Here is an 18,222-nt window from a genome sequence, read left to right as displayed (position 1 = left end):
CAGGGGATTATGGGACGTTTCTGGAGGCCAATCACAGTGCAGTAATGCAACACCTCATCCACATTGATGCCCGGGGCGTTTCAGCCAGGGCACAGCAAGCTTTATGCTTCTCGTGGAGGTGGATTACCAGGAGCGCTCCAGCTGTAGAGACCAGGCACTCTCTGTGTGTCTTGCCAGTATGGACACCTCAGGAGTTAGGGCGCCCGGGGCTGCTTTAATGCACTCTAACTTGCAAGTGTAGCCAAGCCCTAAGATGGTTATTTCCTTTACTAATTTTACCTGATTTATGTGTCTGGGGACAGAAAGAACTGTTCGTTAATATTCTCTGGGACTACCACTTTCTCTCAATCCATGGCAATGTCCCACTTCCTTCCAAGGTTTGTACTTTCACAAGGTTAACAACTCTGAATATCCCCTTTAGTAATACTTGCTTCATTTACCCCCCCCCCCCCTTAGAGAATACCAACTTATTACACTTCTCCGTCTATACATTGTTGCTGGCTACCAATACCTAATAAAGGATGCCAGTAGTTGATCTGCGCAGACAAGTCTCACACCACAGTATTTACCCTATAACAGTCCAAGCAAAAGGCACCACACTTCCATGATGTTCCAAGATTCCCAGTGCTTTGTTGCCAGTGGTTACAAGAATAAATGATTAAATCAAACTGAGCTAAAACATATGGAAATTCTTCCTTAGAAAAGATTAAACAGAGCATTCTGTTCTACATGTCACTTTTAAACCATTTCATGAGGATATTAAGAATTATGGGGTACTGGCACAGTGAGCGGTTAATACCTTTAAAGAACCAAAACAAAGTGTGTTCTCAGACCAGCAGAAAAATATAAAGGTATAGTAATGAAACTGCTGGCTCATTGCTGGGCACTGTATTAAAGGTCAGTACATCCTGAGGTCAGAACAGACCTGGCTCAGGACACAGCCAGACCCCACAGGAGAGCAGGCTGGAGACAGCACGCAGGAAGATGGCTCCTGAGGAAAGACCAAACAATGGATAGCCTGAGAGCTGGGACCTGGGAGATTCTGAGCTTGGCAGAGACTTGCCTGTTGTGGGAAGAAGGCCAGCAGCTGAAGTACACAGGATTGCAACATGCAGGCAAGAAACTGATGTGAAGGTGTTCCAGTCAGACTCTGGTTTTATTACCCCTGGACTGGACTGGCTTAGAGTTTTTATGTCATTTATTGTAATCACAGAAGAAGTTGTACCTACGGTATTTGCACAATTTATTTATTTCACTGGAAACTGAGTTTTTACAGGAACCCACCAAGGACTAGAACCCATTGAACACAGCATTTGGAGCCCCAAGAGCTCACCTCTGAACTTGTTACACAATAGCATGCTAACCTGCACCGAGGGGACTGGTGTACCACAGCACATACAGTGGAAATCCTGCATTGCTGCTGGTTGCAGCATACTATGTAGAACATTTATTCTTCAGAAGGGGGGGGGGGGGAGAGAGAGAAACTAATTGGTGAACCACAGCAGCAATCAGGTTTCAGAGTAGCAGCCATGTTAGTCTGTATCCGCAAAAAGAACAGGAGTACTTGTGGCACCTTAGAGACTAACAAATTTATTAGAGCATAAGCTTTCGTGGGCTACAGCCCACTTCTTCGGATGCATATAGCTATATACAGCAGCAATGTTATCTGACGGGATGTGTGTTGCCACGGAGAGGAGATATGTTAATACAGCTCAGCATTTTCCATTACTCAACACAGATGTAAATGGCCATGAATTAGGTATGACTTTAGAGAGATAAGCAGTTCATTACATGTGAATGTATTCAGTTACAGAGGTTTCAATCTCTGTTAGGGAAGTACAAATATTAGTCATAACTAGAATTATATCAGTTACTATTAGGTTACAGATTTAGGCCCCAGTCCTTTAATGAGATGTGAGGGCAGACCACTTGGAAGTCACTAGTCTCCACATAGGCACAGAGGTGTGTCCCCTGGCATCCCATTGCAGGACCAAGGGCCTTAGATTTTCCTCAAAACTTACAAGTTCAATTCAAATAGAAACTTTTTTTTGAAGCTTTAGCATCTAATGAGTTTTCTGTCTCATAATTTAAAGAAAACCCACCACACTTGAAACTATTATGGAGACGTATATCTAAACAAAAAGACATGTTTTCACAGGCTAATTTTTAAAATAAAAATCAAATAGAAGCATTTAGCATTAGTCATCATAGCTGTTTCTTAATTCTTTGGAATTCCTCTGCAGGGGACGAGGGAGAAGAGGTCCCCCTCTTCTTTGTGTTTTGTCAAATCTGGTGTGAAACTGTTCTTAAAAACAAACATGTGCTGGGTCATCATCTGAGACTGCTATAACATGAAATATATGGCAGAATGCAGGTAAAATAGAGCTGAAGACCCACAGTTCTCCCCCAAGGAGTTCAGTCACAAATTTAATTAACACATTATTTGTTAACAAGCATCATCAGCATGGAAGCATACATATCCACTGGAATGGTGGCTGAAGCATAAAGGGGCATATGAATGTTTAGCATATCTGGCACATAAATTCTTGCAACACCGGCTACAAAAGTGCCATGCGAGTGCCTGTGCTCACTTTCAGGTGACATAAATAAGAAGCAGGCAGGAGCATCTCCTGTAAATGTAAACAAACTTGTTTGTCTTAGCAATTGGCTGAACAAGAAGTAGGACTGAGTGGACTTGTAGGCTCTAAAGTTTTACATGGTTTTGTTTTTGAGAACAGTTATGTAACAAACAAACAAAAAAAATCTACATTTGTAAGTTGCACTTTCCTGATAAAGAGATTGCACTACAGTACTTGTATAAGGTGAAGTGAAAAATACTATTTCTTTTGTTTTTTACAGTGCAAATATTTGTAATAAAAAATAAATATAAAGTGAGCACTGTACACTTTGTATTCTGTGTTGTAATTCAAATCAATATATCTGAAAATGTAGAAAACATCCAAAAATATTTAAATAAATGGGGTTCTATTATTGTTTAGCATGATTAATATTTTAATCGCTTGACAGCCCTACAAGAAACCTTGACATTTTAAAACAAATATATTCAAAACTTACTAAAACAGAATTTATGAAGGGGAAAGAGAATTCATGTCCACTTCAGCTACACCTACACCAATCATGGCTTTCACAGGTCAGTGATGTGAAGTTGTGATTGTCTTTAATGTGAAGTTGGGGCGGAGTTGTAGAGGTAGCACTGTGGCCCCTGATGCCATGTGGCTGGACTGCAGTGGAGTCAAAAATATCCTGGCTCACTCTACAGCTGGATCCCCTGGTCACCTTCTTCTTCCCCCCGCCCCATCCTCCTCCTCTTCCTCGCTGTTCACAGCAGGGGCCTGTGACTCGGGGCCCTCGGATGTATCAACGGTGTTGTGCAGGATGGTGCTGGATATATCTGCTCTTTGATATACACATTTCTATGGCTGGCTCAGAGCTGTGCTTACACAGCCTTTTCTCCCCACAGGCCCAGGAGCTAATATCTCTTGTCTACTCTAGGCTGGAGCATGTACATCAGTGGTGGGCAACTTGCGGCCTGTCAGGGTAATCCACTGGCAGGCCACCAGTTTGTTTATATTTGCATGGCCGCCCGCAGCTTTATGCAACAACAGAGAGCTGCTAGGTTCTCTCTCCAAGCCGGGTAATCGGGAAAAGGAATTTCAGAAATTCGCAGGGCTTGCAAAGGGGGCGGGGATGGGAAGGGCTTCACAATGGAGACCAGAGCAGTCGTTGGGCATTATGGGAAAGCTGCTGCTGGAGGATTGTTAGGGTCGACAGAGTAACGCAATGTCAAACTCCGTATATCAATCTTGACTCGGCACTGCTCATTGAAGTGGTGTTATTATGTTGGTGTAATGAGCCCTCTTAAGTGGAGACACATGCACAAGTAGGTTGACACAAGGCAGCTTATATCAACGTAACTTTGTAGTGTAGAGCAGGCCTAAAATATCAATTCACCACTGCAGATGATAAGTGTGCCTTGTAAGTAAGGGACTCTACACCACCATTTTGGCAGGATTTAAGCATTAGTTTTAAAAACAAACAAACTTAAATTTGGATTAAAGTTATATTTCTAGCCCATATATTGTGATGCTCTCCTCTGGGAGCCCAAAACTGTAACCCATTGTGTTACCTCTTTGCCTTAGAGAGCTTTGCTGGAGCTGAAACAAAGGTTTGTCTACACTCAGAATTGCTGACGACGACCGGGAGCACGGAAGAACCCCTGCCTAGGGCGCCAAAAACCCTGGCGCCGCTCCTGTCTACACTGGACTTTCGTCAGTAAAAACTTTTGTCATTCAGGGGTGTGAAGCTTCCCTCTCCCCCCGAACAACAAAAGTTCTACAGACAAAAAGCGCCAATGTGAACTGTGCTTTGTCAGCGGGAGATCTCTCTCCCGCTGACAAACAGCAGCTACACTGTGCACCTTTTAGCGGCACAGCTATGTCGCTAAAAGTTGCATAGTGTAGACATAGCTTAAGACAGCTCTCAAAGACTCAGACTCAACGGCTAGAAGGTACCATCATGATCTAGTCTAATCTTCTGCACATTGCAGGCCACAGAGCCTCGCTGATCCTCTCCTGTAATAGCCCTATAATATCTGGCTGTGTTACTGAAGTTCTCAAATCAGAATTTGAAGACTTTGAGTTACAGAGAATCCATCATTTACTCTACTTTTAACTGTTGCCACATGTTGCAGAGGAAAGCAAAAAAACCTCAGGGTGTCACTGCCAATCTGACCTAGAGGAGAAATCCTTCCTGGCCCCCAATATGGCAGTCAGCTTGATCCCAAGCATGTCCGCAACACCGAACAGCCAGATATCTGGAAAAGAATTCTCTGTAGTAACTCTCCCATTCTAGTGTCCCATCAATGGTCAGAGATATTTGCTATTAACAGTCACAGATCAGCTACATGCCATTGTAGGTAGTCTTATTTAGCATCCCCTCCATAAACTTATCAAGCTCAGTCTTGAATACTATTAGGATTATTGTGCCTACTGCTCCCCTTGGAAGGCTGTTCCAGAACTTTACTCCTGTGATGGTTAGAAACCTTCACCTAATTTCCAGCCTAAACTTGTTGATGGCCAATTTATAATCTATGCCACAACAGTCTGCCTTGCCAGAAAACTCCTTGAGACACTGCCAGTCTAAATCTTACCTTGCAGGTTACATTCAGTGAACTCCATTTCCCAAGTTCTCCCAAAGAGGTCTTTCTGTAGTGTCCCCTTTGTCTCACTGAACATTCACATAAACTATGAAGTCCACTGTCTCCAAAGAGATGGTATACCTGGACCAGCCTACTGGCTCACTGAGGATGACACATTCCAATTTAACACACAACACTGACATAGTTAATAGTAAAACTAAACATAAGTTTAGTAACAAAGACCAGATTTAAGTGATAATAAGCAAGAGAAAAAAAGAGCTATAGTTACAAACAAAGTAAAGAAATATACTTCCTAGTGTTTAAAATGTAACAGTTTACTATCCTGGTCTCAGGCAATTTCCCACTAGTCAGTTCTCAGCATCTTCAACCCACCCAGCTGAAAGATTCACCTTCCACAGTTTCCAAGAACACTGGCAAATCCACATTCCTTTGTGTGGAATAAACCTGTTTATCCACACAGATTGCCTTGTCTGGCCATATTTTAGTAACATGTTTCCAGCATACTTACATAACCCTTTACACACTAACCATACATACATCACACAATGATATTAATGTCCCGTATGTAACTAATTATACGATAACTTACAAGACACTATTTGGCTAAATATTCTGACAACAGTGTATTGCACGTGCCCTTTGCCAGCTGGCATAAAGGAGCTCCTAGAGTCATTCATATATATATTTACCAGGATAGTCTTCCAGATATAAACAAACAGAGTATAAGCCAATGCAGTCCTGTCTTCCTGAGTCTGCAGACAGAATGCTGTGGTGCTCCTGCTTATGTCTCAGTGAAACAGCAGCAGCATTGGTAAGGATAAGTAGACTTGGAAATTTACCAAAATAGCTATTCTGGAATAATAAATGTCCATGTGGGGAATTATTCTAGAATAGCTATTTCAGAAATTTCCAAGTGTAAACAAACCCTAAAAAATGGTAATTTCCATTACTGCTCAAAAGCTTTCTGGGTAGTAACAATGAAACAACCATGTCAGTTTCAAGCTGCTGTTACTTAGTAGGTTAAACAGCTTCAGTGCCTACCGCTACTATGTACTGAGGACAAACAAAACAAAAGGAAGTCCATTGATACTCAGTGAATTATATACACTTTATCACTATAAATTACTTTTAGAAACAGTTTGTCCATGGTTTTAACCCTCGGATGCTTCTGTGTGCTAATTTTTTATTGAAATACATATGCAAAAGTACTAAATGAAGGTATGTGTCTTCAGATAGAAAAGAAAACCTCTTTGAAAGACAAGCCTAATCCACTAATTTAGAAAGGCTTCTTCAACTTGTCCTCACTAAAAAATAATCAATGTTAGCAAAAGCATAGGGGAAAACTTTTTTTATTACTATAATTTACTTTGATAAACTAGTTGTCTGTGGTTTTAACCCTGGGCTATTTCTGCATGCGCGTGTTTTAATAAAACACCTATAAATAAAGGGCTTGTCTTTTCAAGTGATTATAACAGAGTTTTATTCCTTTACAAAACTGAATATAACTTTTACAAGCTTTTGTTCAAAAATTTGAAAAGAAACAAACCTCTTATCTCTTCTATGTTCTGGACAGCTAACAGCCTTCCTTATCCCTAATTCACTGGCTAACAAAGCTGCTTTTGCTGCAGCTTCAAACTGTCCTCACCAAAAGCATAGGAAAAAACGTTTAAAAACTGTTTGTTACTAAGGGCTTATGGTTTTAATCTTTATAAGCACCTGTGTAAAAGTGCTACATGGCAGGAAAGATGCTTGGGTCTGTTTTTTTAGATATTAATAAGGCAGTTATAGGGGAGGAGGGAGATAGCTCATGTTTTAAAAATCTTGGGACTATAGGATTGGTTCAGGAAAATGTATTCTATGACGCAGCTGTAGAACAGCATCTGATTAGTCCAACCCAAAGGAGGAGACAAGGGGGGGGGGTAATATATTTTATTGGATCAATGTCTAGTTACACTAGACGTTTTCCTCTTAATTTTCCATTACTGCAGCTATCAGTGCAACTCCACCAAGAGCAGCTATGCCAAAAGTAATAACAGACTGACAGTGGGTATTTTAACTATTGCATCATCTGATCCTGCTCAGAACAGGGTCTAGACAACACCAAGGTTAAAATGCAGTTACCAGTGCCTTATCTACACTACTGTTTGTGCTGGTAGAGCTGCACCTGCCAGAACAGTGGGAAATTTAAGAACAAGACACTAGTGGAGACAAGGTCATAGAGAACAGGCCCTGCCCTGAAGAACATGCCCTTGTCTTCACTGCTTAAAAAAAGGATTTTTTACCTTGCCCTATCTAATGTATCTGAGCTATTTTGAGGTGAAAACCACAGTGAAGACAAGACACTTTTGTTTTATCTAGGGCTACTGATTAATCACAGATTAACTCAAAAAATGAATCACTATTAAAAAACCTTAATCACAATTAATCAGTTTCAATCGCACTGTTAATAGAATATCAATTGAAATTTAACAACTATTTTTGGATGTTTTTCTACATTTTCAAATATATTGATTTTAATTACAACAGAACATTACGTGTACAGTGCTCACTTTATATTATTTTTATTACAAATATTTGCACTGTAAAAATAAGAAATATTTTTCAATTCACCTCATACAAGTACCATAATGCAATCTCTTTATCGTGAAAGTGCAACTTACAAATGTAGATTTTTTTTGGTTACATAACTGCACTCAAAAACAAAATAATGTAAAACTTTAGAGCCTACAAGTCCACTATGTCCTACTTTTTATTCAGCCAATCGCTAAGACAAACAAGGTTGTTTATGTTTATGGGAGACACTGCTGCTGGCTTCTTATTTACAATGTCACCTGCAAGTGAGAACAGGTGTTTGCATGGCACTTTTATAGCTGGCATTGCAAGGTATTTACATGCCAGATATACTAAACATTTGTATGCCTCTTTATGCTTCGGCTACCACTCCAGAGGACATGCTTCCATGCTGATGATGCTTGTTAAAAAAAATAATGCATTAATAAAATTTTGACTGAACTCCTTGGGGGATGTCTCCTGCTCTGTTTTACCCACATTCTGACGTGTATTTCATATTATAGCAGTCTCAGATGATGACACAGCACATGTTGTTCCTTTTTAAGAACACTTTCACTGCAGATTTGACAAAACACAAAGAAGGTACCAATCTGAGATTTCTAAAGATAGCTACAGCACTCAACCCAAGGTTTAAGAATCTGAAGTGCCTTCCAAAATCTGAGAGGGACGAGGTGTGAAACATGCTTTCAGAAGTCTTAAAAGACCCACACTCCAATGCAGAAACTACAGAACCCGAACCATCAAAAAGGAAAATCAACCTTCTGCTGGTGGCATATGACTCAGATGGTGAACGTGAACATGCATTGGTCTGCACTGCTTTGGATCGTTAGCAAGTAGAACCCATCATCAGCATGGACGCATGTCCTCTGGAATGGTGGTTGAAGATGAAGGGACATATGCATCTTTATTGCATGTGGCACGTATCTTGCAACACCGGCTACAACAACAAGTTCAACTTTCATGATAAAGAGATTGCACTACAGTACTTATATGAGAACTGAAAAATACTATTTTTTTACAGCACAAATATTTGTAATAAAAATAAATATAAAGAGAGCACTGTACACTTTGTATTTTGTATTGCAATTGAAATCAATATATTTGAAATGTAGAAAACATCCAGAATATTTAAATAAATAGTATTCTATTATTGTTTAATCGCATGATTTAAAAAAAAAATTTTTTTTAATCGTTTGACAGCCCTAGTTTTATCATAAGGAAAAGTGGCTCATTTTCACTGTATCTCTCTCACACAATAGTTACTGCAAGGTAAAAGGTATGCGTTTTTTAGCAACAAAGACAAGGCGTTAAGCTTTAAAAAATAAATATTGACCCTTTCTGTCAGGCAATGGCCATTATATACACCAACACAGTGTCCTTATCTATATAAAAGGAATTACTGCTAAAATCTCACTAGTGAGAGAGCTAGTTTAGATAGGGCACCAGTGGCCACTGACATATTAAGTACAATGCTGGATAGGCCTTTTCTTTTTTAAGCCTAGTTAGAGGACATTGTTTAAAACACTGACTACCCTAACATGGTGTTTAAGACCCCTTTCTACACTAGTGCTCGCACCAGTGGAGCTACACCAACAGTAGAAACAGTGGGGATTTTTTTCCTTCCAAAAAAATTTCTAATGTAGGTACCTCCAACTTTAATTGCAGCAATGCTAAAAGATACAACTGTCAAATACAAATCCAAACTTCTTGCACCTGGGAGGTAAGCAGCAAATATGACAGTTTCTTTAAATTAACATTGCCCCTCACTCTCAAAATCTAGATTCTTATACGGTGCCTATCCAGATATCTGGGGGGAAATCCTGGCATCATTAAAATAAATGGAACTTTTTGCCATTGACTTTAATGGAGTCAGGATTTCACCCTTTTCTGTAGGGCCCATTGGCTAGTCCCTGCTACAGAGCAGTTTGAATCCCATATCTCAAGGGAGTGCCCTAACAACAAGGCCATTGGGTAAACAGGAGAGAGGTAAGGTACTAGCACCACCACCACGTTATCCAGCTCTTCATTTATTTTGCTTTTAATTTAAAAAAAAAAAAAAAAGGCTAAAATTCTCCAAACCTAAATGTTTTGTTTTGGATTGAATGAAATGACTTTTTTTGATTTATTGAAAATGCCCAAACATTTCAGTTCAACCGAAACCACTCTCTTTTTCTTTTGACTTTTCGGACTGCCAGCAAACTGAAGAAATCAGTTATTCACACAGGTCTATCAGCCTCTTATACACCAATTGAAGACAGTTAAAAACAGTGCAAGAAATAGAAGTCTCATTAACATAATAAGAAAACACTGCTTTGAAATTAGACAGATATTTTATGTAACCCACCTGTCCCGAAGTATTTCTTAGAACACATGATCATGCAAATCTGTGTTGGCCCATTTTTAGCATCCACAGGCAAACCATACTTAAAACAAAACAAAGTTACCTGAAAACTTTCAGTTTTCTCTATATGGAAAACTGTGCTTGCCTTATTGTTATTGCCCTCCTAACAGACATTTGCAGCATACTTGCACAGGCATTCTTCACTTATGCATAAAACCTTATGAAAGATGTGAACAATTATCATAGATTAAATGAAATTTTAGAAAATTTTATTGTCAGCAAGCCAGACTTTTCCAGGATAGCATTTACATGTTTTGCAAAACTCTGGCTCATTGGATGCTATTGGCATTCTGAAAGGCTCTATATTCTGTTGAAGGGTATGGAGATACTTTTTTCTGCTTTCAATTTTCCTCTCCCTCACTTTTACTTTTGTTTGTTTAATTAAGGATCCCAATTAGTTTCCTTATCATGCTGTTTTTAGTGATAAGGTTAAAAACCACAGTAAGCTTTCCTGGAGCTGAATAATGCTGACTAGTATCGGATAAACTACATCAATGCTGCTAATTGGCATGCTGAATTCCTGGGGAATTACCTCTCCTATGGGCTTGTCTACACAATGCAGCTTTTAGCGACAAGGCTGTGTCGACACAGCCTTGTCCCTAAAAGTCAGCGTGTGTAAATGTTCTCTATCGGTATTTTGTCAGCACTTTTGAGGACAAAATACTTCCAGCGCGGCTTTAGGTTTGTCGCCCTGTTGACAAAGCCACGGTCACACTGCCACTTGCATCGGCAAAACTTTTGTTTTTTTGGGGGGGGGGCTTTTTTAAGGGGGGCTTTTTTAAGTACCCGTGAAAGACAAAATTTTTGGACAAGTCACAGTGTAGACAAGCCCTCAGTAGCAGCAGCAGTTCTAGGAAGTCAGATTTCAGTAATTTAACATGCTGCAACTGGAATAGAACCTTTAGATTTCTTTTGGGGGGGGGTGGCAAGAGGAAGGTTTTAAAAGCTTTGTCTGAAAGACAGGTAGGAAATTCTCCACTGTGATGAAAGATTTTAAGAACTGAATTTTGCTCCAGCATACCAGTGTAAACTCAGCAGGGCAGATTCTAAGCCCTTTGCTCAAACTGGTGAACATTTTTATTCATGCAGTTAGTCCCACTGAGCAGTCCACTTCACTGAAGTTAGTAGTTGGTGTAAAAACAGCAGATTTTTGGCCTCTGATCTTTGTCTTATCCTCAACCAGGCTAATGGAGCATGGAAAAATTCTCTGAGATGTGCTTAGCCTCAGGGAAAGGAGTGTTACATATCACTCAACTAGAAGTGCCCCAAGCAACTGAAGCCCATCACTGATAATACAGATTCTTTCTGGTACCACCTCATTATCTTAAGGACTGACATCTGAGGACACTAGAAAGGTTAGAGTGGGAAAGAGAGTTGTGAACCCTTACAGGGCACTGGAGACTCCCAAAGAGGATAGGTTTCAGAGTAGCAGCCGTGTTAGTCTGTATCCGCAAAAAGAACAGGAGTACTTGTGGCACCTTAGAGACTAACAAATTTATTAGAGCATAAGCTTTCGTGGGCTACAACCCACTTCTTCGGATGCAAAGAGGATAGAAAGTTAAGTAGTAATGTAATATCCAAAATATTTATCTTCCGACAAATTTTTTTGTACCATAACTTGACTTCCATCACTAGTATGTTTTTTCCCTACTTCACAGAGGCAGAAGGGGTCTGTGACGTTGTGCAGTCTATATGGTTTTATAAAAACATGATAATAAGTGAATATAATGTAACTGGGATAGTTTTATAAAAAATTTGATAATAAGTGACTATAATGCAAATGGGATATGCTTTGTGCAAAAGGTCTCTTGTAAGGTATCATTACAAAGCTCATAAGCTACTGAGTGTGATCATCCTATTTGTAGAAATGTATCACTCTTGTATCTAAAACTAGAAATATAAAATGTAACTCTGAGGGCCTATTGTAATTATGTAAAGTGTGGGCCATTAATGATGGTTTGGAATCTTGATGACTCCCATTGTCTGCAGATGGCTGTTTACCTGTGAGTCTCCCTGTATATGTGTGTGCTGACAAGTGAGTAATGAAGTCTTGCAGTGACATGTGATCATGTCACCTGAACTGGAATCCATCTTTAACCTGGTGCTTTTCCAGTGAGGGGAGGGGGTGGAAACCCAGAGGGACAAAGGGTTCCCGCCTTATGCAAAAGATATATAAAGGGGTGGAAGAGAACAGAGAGGGGGAGGAGCCATCATGGAGAATCCCCTAGCTAACACCTAAGCTGGAACAAGAGCTGTACCCGGGGAAAGAATTGTGCCCAGGCCTGGAAGGTGTCCAGTCTGAGAAAAACTTACTGAAGCATCTCTGAGGGTGAGATTATCTGTATTTAGTTTGATTAGGCATAGATTTGCGCATTTTATTTTATTTTGCTTGTGACTTACTTTGTTCTGTCTGTTACTACTTGGAACTACTTAAATCCTACTGTCTGTATTTAATAAAATCACTTTTTATTTAGTAACTTACTCAGAGTATGTATTAATACCTGGGGGAGCAAACAACTGTGCATATCTCTCTATCAGTGTTATAGAGGGCGAACAATTTATGAGTTTGCCCTGCATAAGCTTTATGCAGGGTAAAACGGATTTATCTGGGTTTAGACCCCATTGGGAGTTGGGCATCTGAGTGCTAAAGACAAGCACACTCCTGTGAGCTGGTTTCAGGTAAACTTGCAGCTTTGGGACAAGTGATTCAGACCCGGGGCCTGTGTTAGAGCCGGACAGGAGTGGCTGGCTCAGCAAGACAGGGTGCTGGAATCCTGAGCTGGCAGGGAAAACAGAAGCAGGGGTAGTCTTTGCACATTGGGTGGCAGCTCCCAAGGGGGTTTCTGTGATCCAACCCGTCACAGTGGCGTAGTCGAGCAGGATCTGTGCACAGCTGATTGCTTTGAGATACTGGTAGTGATTTTAAGTGAGTTTTAAGTGTGGTGGCTGGAGAACAGACAAAGTGGTTACTGGTTTGTTATTTTCTGTTTGCTTATTTCAGGAAAGGGAAGTAGGGACAGAAAAGGAAGCAAAATAAGTAAGAAGGAAGATCAGAAGAAGCTAAAACTACACAAGTTGCAAATTGCCCAGAAAGACTGAACAATGGGCGCTGGGAATGTCTCTGTTAACTAAGAAGCCCCTGAGCTGAGTGCATCTCAGTTTCACTGAGCTGCAGATGGGTGTGGCCCAACCTCTGTCTGTGCTGAAGCTGACTGGAGTGTCTAATTTAGCAAGACAGGAGTGGAGGGGTGCCTGTTCTGGCAGGAGGGTGTTCTCTGTGGTATCCCAGCTCATCGAGTGGTGGTCTCAAGGGAAGACAAATGGAAACTGATGTACAATTTGCCTGGGAAAAGGCTGACCTGGAAAAAGAAAAGGCTGCCCACCAGCCTGGACTTAAGAGACAAATCAAGTAAGACAGCTTTAGGACAAGTGATTCAGACCCTGAGTCTTTGTTAGAGCAGACTGGAGTGTCTGGCTCAGCAAGACAGGGTGCTGGAGTCCAGAGCTGGCAGGGAAAACAGGAGCAGGGGTAGTCTTGGCACATCGGGTGGCAGCTCCCAAGGGGGTTTCTGTATTCCAACCCGTCACAGGGTCTATTGACTTTTAAAGACAAGAGAGGTTTCAGCTCAATGACAAAATATCCAACAGCTACAGTGCTAAAAACCCTTTTCTGGTTCCACAGAGCCTCTGTGTTATTTCTTGCCAAACTTGAAATCAGCTACCTGAAACCCCCCATTTAAGAAACCTGTTTGGAATTGCAAATACTCCAAACAGGTAACTCATACTGCTCTTTAAAAGTCATTGACCTCACCGCCTTCCAGCAAAAAGATTTACTTTTCAGAACAGCCTTGAAAAGGGGGCAAAATGCCAGTGGTATACTGAGCTGCCTGTTAAGGTTTGAAACCACTCACCAGGCTTAGATCCCAGAAAGCCACTTACAGCCTTCTAAACTGTTGCCCTCAAATCTGTTTCTTCAGACTCTGCTCTGTTTTACCAACCTCGACAGAAAACAGGAATGCTATTCCTTAAAAATAAAAAGTCTGTTCTCTAACCCATGCCCATTGCCAAGATGTTTTAGCCCTTAAATAATATTATGTAGACATGGCTCAAAGTAGATAGCAATGTTTGCAGAAATCCCAGAAATAAAGGGGTTATTATTGTTTAACCTTAGATCAAAAAAAGGTTCACGTAAAAAGTCTGTTATACCTCTGCAAGGTTTCATATGTGGAGAAGATTGACTGTTGTACGGTTCACCCTATTTATTCATTCAAGTTGCCAACAGTGTTAGCAACAACAACAAACCTGGAGAGCCACTAGTTAAACGGCTAAAAGCACTCCTATTTGAAACAGAACAAAGTTTCCAGAAATATTTTTTTCGGACAATAGCAGATGAACAACCTGGTAAATTTCAACTTCATTAAAATAGCTTCTACTTCATAGTGCTGTGGAGAAAGAGTGTTTTTCCAAGTAAGAATAATACCAGGGAGAGAGAGCACGAATCGTTGGCCCAGAAACTGGAGCCGGGGCAGTTATTAAAAATCTCCCTATTGCTACTTTTTCACATTGGAGTGGTTCTTGTTTCTACCATGACAAGCGAAGAACCAAAAAGTGTTATCCCGCAGCCCTTTACAACAACATGCGAGTTCCACCAAAGGAGGCTTAAAAACCGAAACAGACCGTCCATTACACTCACCACCGCCTGCCCCGGCCAAACAGACTCAGCTACTCAGGATGGGGCTCGGTCCCTGGCTCCACCACCCTTGTGTTCCAGTCAATGAAGAGCCCAGGTGGGCGAGGGAAGACCTTGAACTGGACCAATTTCTGCCGGACCCAAGCAGGGCGCCCGGGTCAGGGGAGTGAACGAAGAGGGGCTGGCTGGAGTAAAGCCCGGGCTGGGAACAAACGACACCCCGCCCCCGACCCGCTGCAACCCTAGGGAGTGCGCACCAGTCACCCCTCCTCCCACCGCAGCGCAGCCGGAGAGGCGCGGCAGCCAGCAGCCCTGCCAGAGCTCGGGCTGCCAGACTCCGTCGGACGCGACTGGCACAGCCCGGCCCGCGGGGAGCCGGAGGAAAGGGGGCCGAGCAGTTACCTGGAGCGAGCGGCCGGTGGCTCAGGAGCAACGCGAGCTGCTGCTCAGCTACGAGCTGAGCCGGGCTAGCATCAGCGGAGACAAACTTCCCCCAGCCTCCAACCAGCGCCGGGGGAGTGAGAACGCCCGCCCCTTGCAGGCGGCTGGAAGCACTTCCTTTCCCTCACCGAGAAGCGCTTCTGGGCGCCCCGCCTCGTTATATCCCCTGCCCGCTACACCGCCAGCGGCGCGGAAGGGGGGTGGATGGGCATGGCCTTGCTCAAGCGACCAGCCAATCAAGGCGCTTCCGAGGTTCCCCTTCACTAGCGCTGCCCCCCACCCAGCAACCAGAGCCGCCCCCCAAAGAGCTCCACTTCCCAGATACCCCGCTCCCCCCCCGCCACTGCTGCTCCCACTCCCACAGTCCTTTGCATCGCCTCTCACAGCCACTGCTAGCTAGGTTCCCAAAGTCCTCTGTGTCCCCCCCCAAAGGCTCCCTTGCAGCCACTGCTACCCCCCTTCCCAGTCCTCTATGCCCCCCAATACCCCCTCACAGCTGCTACCCCCAAACTCACCCATATCCCTAAAAGTCCTCATTCCCAACATACATCACTCCCCAGAGACTCACCTATCCCCAGCCTCACTATTTCCACACTTGACATGGTAAGGGATTGATATTTGTGTGTTTTCTACAAGGCTCTGCTTCTCAGGAGGGGAGCTTCTCTCCTGCAGGCTTCCTGCAATTTATGAAGAGAAGCAGCACAGACTTCCCTGCTGTGGCGTTGAGAAATTCCAGAGGTGATGATGGGGGATCTCTGCCCTCTCCCACAGAGTTCATGAACTCCACAGGAGAGAAGCAGCAGATGCTCACTTTTCAGGTTTGGTTCTGTGGATGACATACATATTCAAATTCTGTTAATTACACTGAACTAGTATTCAGTGGCTGCAGAATTGGGTCCCTGCGGTCTTTGCTCCTCTGCCTTATCTAAAATATGACTCCCACTGTTTTAAATTCTTGTTCAGCTGAATCAATTTTAGAACAAGTGGGATATAACCTAGAAGGAGCACTGCTTCTGTCCCGCCCAGTGCCCCAAATCATCTGTCACAACCTTGCCCTGTCCTCTCTTCTGGACAAGCCTAAGTCTGTTGTAAAGGGACCCAACTCTCAGGCCCATGTGCTTCTAAGCGCCTTTGAGTCTGGGAAGTGATTGGTCATTGTTCCTAGTTCTGGCACACTCCCACGGGCAGACCCTGTGTCTGACAGTCATCTTGGACAATGGGACCCTGCAGTCTGGCCATCTTAGACCCTGAAACTAGTGTCACAGCCCTCCAGAACCCGCAGCTGCTTAGACATATTCCCCCAGTGTACCTGACTGTGAGATCTCTGGTTCCTAGTTACATCCTTCAGGTACAATGTGGCTGGAAGACAAAGAACACAAACTTACCAAAGAAATGTCTTTAACGGTAGACGCTTTCTCTCTTAACAAAGCACACTAGAGAGTTATAGATTTATTAAAAATAACACTATCCCCAATCTTACCTCACAGCTCCTGTGAGTCCTTGGTTTGGTCAGCATTCTTAGGCTACAAGCCCTTTTTGGCCTGGTCTTGCATATACCATTGGTCTGCCCCCTTGCTCAGAGATGCAGCCACCTTTTAAAGCAGCCTCTGCCTCTGTTCTCCTTTTCACCATATGCTTCAGATGGAAAATTTCCCTCCTCCCCTCAGCTTCCATGTAGAGAGTCATTCAAAGTCAATAGCCCTTCTGGTAGAAAACCCATTATTCTGGTAGGGGAGACTCATTGAACATTGATGGCTTTTGATGGCTCTCTCATAGCTTCTCAGACTAAGGCTATGGCTACACTACAGCTTAAATCGACATAAGTTATGTCGCTCAGGGGTGTGAATAAGCCACCCCCCCCCCCCCGAGCAACATAACTTATGTCGATTTAAGTGCTGATGTGGACAGTGCTATGTCAGTGGGAAAGCTTCTCCTGCCGACATAGCTACTACCGCTCGCAGGGGCTGGAGTAATTAAGCCAATGGGAGCTGCTGTAAGCTCTCTAGTGTAGCCATAGTCTTTCCACTAGGTGTTAAGCCCCTGCTACTAAAGGAATCCTCCAAATCCACAAACGAGGTTGCAATATAACATGAAGGTCACACTTCAAAATGAAGGTTACAATACAGAGTAGAACCTCTGAAACAAAGTGGAGTTCACCAAACAACATGGAATTCACAGTTTGACACAGATATATCCCCCAATCTGTCACACCAAACACCCACAGTTCTGAGTAGTTAAGATGTGCAAAATTCTATGTTATTATGTTATCTTTGACAATGGGACAAAAATAGAAACAATTATGATGCATAATGGTAAACTTTTAAATTTTATTATTTTTAAAAATAGTCTATGAAATACAAAAGAAAAGCCTATCAATCCATATGATGGCACTGACTTTCAAAAAGACGTAACCCAAAGAAGATCTTGAAAGCTTATCTCTTTCACCAACAGAAGCTGGTCCAATAAAAGATATTACCTCACTCACCTTGTCTCTCTAAAAAGATCTCAGCTCAACTTCCAACTTTGTGTCAGCAAATCTGTGTCTGCAAACAGTTGTGGGCATATTCTGTAGCATTTATACATCTGATTTGGAGGTTCAGTCAGGCACTTAGATAAAACTAGGAAGCGCATCCACTATTACTGGATGCCTCCAACTTGTAAATACAATTACTTGTGGGTGCAAAATCAGAGACAGCTTCTGAAGATAGGGGTTTATATCATTACCAAGTAGAAAGCTTCATTAACTATCAGTAAACACTATTAAATTCAATTCCAAAGAAAATGTAGCACAACCCATATCAATAAAAAACATCCAAACATACAGGTAAGCTCTTTTAACAATTGAACTACCTTTACAATATTACCTGCCAAGTAATCATTATGGATCAGCACTATATTACAAACAGTCCCATTAACTTCAAGGAGAGTATTTGTCAAGAA

At 42.2% G+C, this 18,222-nt stretch overlaps 1 protein-coding gene across 5 annotated transcripts in view; it reads right to left on the bottom strand.

The window, feature by feature from the left end:
* Nucleotides 1-15,365, bottom strand: part of GCNT1 (glucosaminyl (N-acetyl) transferase 1) — a 35,399-nt gene extending 20,034 nt beyond the window's left edge. For 3 of the 5 annotated variants that reach the window (XM_065406226.1, XM_065406223.1, XM_065406227.1), the window contains exon 1: nucleotides 15,244-15,365. The gene's annotated coding sequence lies outside the window, so the exon portion shown is untranslated. Of the gene's footprint in view, nucleotides 1-14,844; nucleotides 15,047-15,243 lie in introns of those variants that run through there. The other 2 variants (XM_065406224.1, XM_065406228.1) reach the window with 1 other exon arrangement.
* Nucleotides 15,366-18,222: the final 2,857 nt, after the last annotated feature.

Source organism: Emys orbicularis, chromosome 6 (assembly GCF_028017835.1).
Source record: "Emys orbicularis isolate rEmyOrb1 chromosome 6, rEmyOrb1.hap1, whole genome shotgun sequence".
Lineage (NCBI taxonomy): Eukaryota > Metazoa > Chordata > Testudines > Emydidae > Emys > Emys orbicularis.
This window is presented reverse-complemented; position numbering and strand designations above follow the sequence as displayed.